Below are 6000 nucleotides of genomic sequence, written 5' to 3' on the forward strand. Positions count from 1 at the left end.
GGAGCGTAAGGAAACACTTTCCAATCTCGGATCTGAGCTGATTTTCCAAGCTACAGAGTATGACAGGCAGAGAAGGGCTTGTTATTTACATTTCACATGAGCTGCACAGACATGGAGGCTGTTCTGCCAGTTAGGAACCGCAGCAGCAATCCTGCCCTCTGGGATGAAGACACCTGGCTACACCCGCCTGGTGGGGACCCCCCTCCACAGTGGTCCCATGCCTGCCAAAGCTCACCTGGGCTTCTGTGTTGTTCCACCCAAGCCACACCAGGATGACCTCAGCTTAGGGTCACCTAGGCAACCTTGACTGACCAACCCGAGGGTGCACCTTGGAGGTCACAGCTGTTGACTGTACAAGCATTGGGACCTGGTGGGTCGGGCTGCTCTCAACTAAGATGTCTGCAGTCATGTCACAGAAGCACTTTCACCTCATACAGCGAGGCAAAGAGCCTGGCATTACGTTGTGGCTCTGCCACTTACTGGCTATGTGGACTCAGGCAAGTGCCTTTACCCCTCCCCACCACAGCTGCTTCAGCAGCAGAAACTACCTCCATTTGTGGTTGAGTGTAACTAAGGAAACACTTGTAAAACACATGAGCCAGGGTCTGCGTGTGGCAGAGCCCATAGATGCTGGCTCGTTTTACTGTTGTGTCTATGTAACATGCCCTGGCCACTCCCCAGGGACAGTACACAAAGCAACTGCTAACGACTCACTAAGTTAGCACTGCGGCCATGGCCTAACTTGCTGCCAGCCCTGCAGGTCCACACCCCCGCAGTGCACACAGCTGCCTCAGGTGGGCCTGCCAGGTTAGCCCTGTCTCCACACTGTGGGAGGCAGCTGCCCAATGTAACCCTGCTCCTACACCTTCCTGGACTGTCCAGCCGAGTCTACCTGTGGCCCACCATAGCCAGAACAGTCAGGAGGGGAAACAGGGTCCAGTTCCCAGGCCCCCGTTACCTCCTCCCTTCACTGTGAAGGCACAGGGTCAGCGGGGAACAGGCGGCATTCAGCTCACCAGTCATTTCTCTCCACCATCAAAGCTACCCTCTGGGATGAACGACCCTAATATGTGGCCATATTTTTCCCAGTGAATGTGATGAGACCATAGGAACATAGATCATTTCTGAATAAATTTACGAATAAGTTTAAAAATAGATCGTGTGGAGTCTATAATTGAGATAAAGTGTTTGATACATTTACTGAGATTAAAAACTCCATGCCTACAACTCACCACTGTTTTAGTACTAGAAACTAAAATTAATTTAAAAGACATTGGGTGGCTTAAAAGCCAGGCACCACCCAATTGTGGCCTTGAAGCGGAAATTAATACACAAGTCAATGACTGAACAGAACCTGTCTCTGCAGACCCTCTCGGAGCTGGGGAGTGCCATTTGCGTTGATCTGGTCCTACCAGTCAAGGCTCTCCCTTGTCTGTCACTTAACACCTCCAAGAGGCTAGAAGGAGGGCTCCGCCACCATCCCCCAAGCTCAAGATCCACACAGGCTTTCTACAAGCAACTACATTCCCAGGAAAACTGGTGGCTCCAGAAGCAATCGCTAGAGGATTCTATTTGGTCAGGTGGATAAGGCTAGTTAGTAATCACTGCTGTTCTTTTTCAAGTACATTTCTATTTGTTTAATACCTGCCTAGCTCCAAAAAAGAACTCTAGACAGCAAGAATATAAAAATTTGGAGTAGGCTAGAAAGGGAATGATATATGGCTGTTAAAAAGGAGGAGGCAGATCTCTGTGTAAGGGCAGAGACAGACGCCCATGAAACATCACTGCGGGAACAGTCGGCATGACATCCCCTAGATGTCTGAAAAGATCTCTTAACAAGCCAGTCTACAGCTCAGACACCCCAAAGTGAAGAGGATTGCCTCTAAGCGCAAGATCTTGTGCGACTTTCTACCTCTGCTTTTAGGTATCTGTGATTTCTGTGAGCCTTTCTCACTGAGCATCTTTTACTTTAAAATCAGCTGAAACTCTAAATATTTAGGACAAAAGAATAAGGCAAGAAAGAAAAATGAACATGGAAAAGAAAAGAGAACAGGAATAAAGCCATTAGGAAGATGTATACTGTGAAGACATCTTTATTAATATGTCTCTGAGATTTGTAACAGCCAATGTGAAAGAAGAAAATCAGACCAGTGACACAAGTCACCTTATCCTCTGAATGAAATTGTTTCTCAGCACAGAAAAATACTTCCCCAGAGGATTTGCATAGAGAGAAGAATCAGCTGACAATATAAATTGAGCACCAATTACAGGAAGTAGATTAACATTCACCTGTCTTCATGGAATTTATACTGTAATGTAGGAGAGAAGACTTTTTAAATGGAATATATAAGAAATTAATTTTGTGGTTTACATCCAGCAACTTTTGAAAAATGAAATAGAAAAGAAAATATCAGAATTTAGTTAAGAGTATGTATATTTTCATCAAATTCATGTTTCAGATGACATATACATGCACATTTGGGAGTTACAATGTAAAATGCAGTTATTACTACTGGCCAAGGCAAAGACAAACAAACAAACAAACAAAAAGTCAGCTTTAGAAACCAATAATCTTAGACCCAGCAGTGGACACCATTGGAGATAAATATCCACTCTCTTACTCTCTTGCTTGCTCATGCCCACTCTCTCCCACACACATCCACAAAACACCTTAAGTTAAAAGGGTTTAAAAGAGCCCCTAACCATGTGCAGAGGCAAACACCCAATAGAAGCAAACCAATAGTCAGAAGGAGGCAACAGTCTGGAAGTGACGGGGATGGAGGTACATTTCCTGTGGTTGGCTTCTAGAGGAAGAACTTAACCTCCAAAAAGCAAACAGAGACTGAGCCCGGGGTTGGGCAGTGAGTTCCCTGACTGTCCGAGGGGAAAAAGTGGGGCCACCTTGGAGTCAGCCATCTGTAGGGTCATCTGGAGAGGGAGGAGAGGAGAATAGTGAGACCAAGATGGGAGTTCATATGGGAAGCAGGAAAGCATAGGCTTGCAGTGGGGCACTGAAGGCAGAAGGAGGACGGGGTGGGGAAGAGCACAAATGGAAGGCTTTGTTTCACAGATGCAGTGCCCACACCAGCAGGCTCTCCAGAGACCCACCACACTGTCCTCTACTAGACGGAGAAACCGAAACCCAGCGAGGGAAAGGGCAGCACTAGCACACTGAGCACCCGGAGGGAGGAAAAGCAGCATCAGACACCTGGGAGCAGGACATGGAGAGGAGGGAAGGTGCCCAGTAGAAATGATCCACCTCAAGTCCTAACAGGGAACGGCTCATAAAAATCCTGACTGGGACAGGAAGCAAAACACGCCCCCACTCAGCCCTAGATCTGGGGCAGCAGGTGAGAGAGAAGCAGGGCAGGGAGCACGGGGGTGTCTGAAGACCTGGGCTGTGGGTCCCCACTCGAGACTGGAGCTCGTAGTCTGTGAGGAATGTCCACAGAAGCTGCATGTCACATGTGACCTCTGGCAGGCACGAGGCTGCCTGCAGTCAGGCACAAACACCCCCTAGCTGTGAACAGGGCTGTCAGACCAAGAAGCATCTATAATTCACAAGGGGACATGAGGGGAGAGAAGGGCCTTCTCCCATCTAGCTGTCTATAGAAAAGGTGGTCAACTGTGAAAAAAGGCCCTCTGCACCGGGCAGGTTCTACAGAGCCCAAGTTTTTGTGTCTTCACTCCCTGAATGAGATGATTTCTTCCCCCAGCTTTCTTCAGACTGTGAAGTGGTCCCCCCAAAGAACAGTCTTAAGGAAGCACAAGATCGTGGCTAACGAAGACCATATTCAGATCGTGGTTGTGTGGCCCTAGGGAAAGCAGGGGAATTCTCAAGCAGCAGAGGCACCACCACGACCCTCAGGGAAGGAAGGATTAATACTGACAGTGGGAAATGCCTGGCACATGGCTTGTACTCAATAAAGTGGCTGCCATCATGATGGTGGTTGAGTTGTGAATGTTGCACAGGAGGGTCTCCACAAGCTCTGGCGTCGGGGGGGTGGAGGATCTCTTGTCAGTCAAGGGCGGGGCTCTGGAAAGTTGAGAAGTCATCCTACCCAGTTTCACTTTGTGCTGCCACCATGCCAAGGCCCAAGGGGGCACACCAAGCCCCCCCAACATTTGTACCTTAAGACAAAAAATAGTACTGAAGGCTCAGAAAACACAGGAAAGATCACAAATAAAGAAGCGCCTTGAAATCACAACTGCTCAAGTCCTGTTTGGCCAGCTGAAAGCTCAAAACGGCATCCATTCTGTTGATTCAGGCACAGGCAGATGCCTTTTTAATGGTTTCATAATCACTAAGATCAATCATCATTTTAATAATGATTAGTGTTGGAAAAGGCAACAGGCTTAATCACAAGTGCCTCAATTCAAAATTCATTAACACTCTGTGACCAACCGAAATCACTGCACTTGAGCTCTCTGTTTGCAAATGTACCTCCTAAGAGGATGGCGAAGCAGCTGAACTGCTATACCCTGCATTTTAAAGCTGCCTTCACGCGTCGGTATAGTTCACTTCCCATAGTCACTCCCCTCTGACTCTAGTATTCAGGCAAGCTCTCATCATTAGGGTAAGTTTGAGACAGCTGAAAAAGAAGAACCCATGAAGGCTTAAACAGCTAAATAGATGCTATTTTCTAAATGTCTAGGTTCGTTATTTATAAAACATCCTAGTGAGTTAGGATAAAATGGAGTGAACAAATACAGGTTTTCCTTTAATGACAGTAATGTTGGTGAATCAGACCTCAAATGTCTGGAAATTACTACTTTCTACAACTTGTGAGTTTGCTCAAATGCCAAACGTTAAAAAATCCAAATCCAGAATAGTTCAACTGTAACATCCAGCCTTGCATTTTTTACAGCCCAGACAGACGAGAGCAGAGAGAGAGAGAAAGATGTGCAATAAGACCGACCCTCCTTACAGCCAGTAAAAGGAAAACAGGTGGGTTCTGAAGACAAGCAGCTGTATTACCTCTGTAGGGCCTGCCCTCCATTAGTGTGCTACTGACTTTTAAACAAGCAGACGTCCACTATGCCAGGATAAGGAAAGCTGAAGTCTAGCTGGATGACGCCTGCCTACCAGTCCTCACGTGGGCGGCACACTGTATGTGGTATCAGACAGTGTGGGTTCAAAGTTCCCACTTGGTCCAGCTATATAACCTTGTACAGTCCTTCACCCTTCTGAGCCTTGGCTTCCCAATCAGTGAAAGCATTGTCAAAGGGATAAATGAGATCATGTGCAATGCTCAGCACATAGTATGCACACAATAAATGGTTGTTATTATTATATTGGAATTGAGGGCAAAAGTTCAGGTCTTGACCTCTTTTCTAATACACTAGAAGCTCTCTAAATCGATTTCCTTTTAACCAACTCATCAGATGAACTGACATTCTTTGTTCCTTCTGAGTAAAAGATAATGACTAACGCCCATGCCAAACTGAACTCACATGGCTCCTAGGTTAATTTCTAGAAAGCTTATACATTTTTTTTAAAAGATTGGCACCTGTGCTAACATCTGTTGCCAATCTTTTTTTCTTCTTCTCCCCAAAGCCCCCCAGTACATAGTTGTATATTCTAGTTGTAGGTCCTTCTGGCTGTGCTATGTGGGACACCACCTCAGCACGGCTTGATGAGCGGTGCTAGGTCTGCACCCAGGAACCAAATCGGTGAAACCCTGGACTGCCAAAGCAAAGCATGCGAACTTAATCACTCGGCCACAGGGCCAGGCCCTAGAAAGCTTATACATTTCTGTTCCCATCAATTGAGTTGTACGCTTACCAAGAACTGGCTATGTCTGTTCCCAAGTTTAATTTGTTACTGTAACTACCTAACTTAATTGAATACTGCTTGAAATGATGACATATGAGTGCAAGAAGAGTTGTGGCTTCCACAAAAACTCAGCTGAATCTTTGGAACCACTGCATAAGGAATGTTGCTGAAGTTTTGTTGTTGATCAGATATGGGCAAGATGACAACAGAAGATAAGGGAGAAA

This window comes from Equus quagga, chromosome 1 (assembly GCF_021613505.1).
Source record: "Equus quagga isolate Etosha38 chromosome 1, UCLA_HA_Equagga_1.0, whole genome shotgun sequence".
Lineage (NCBI taxonomy): Eukaryota > Metazoa > Chordata > Mammalia > Perissodactyla > Equidae > Equus > Equus quagga.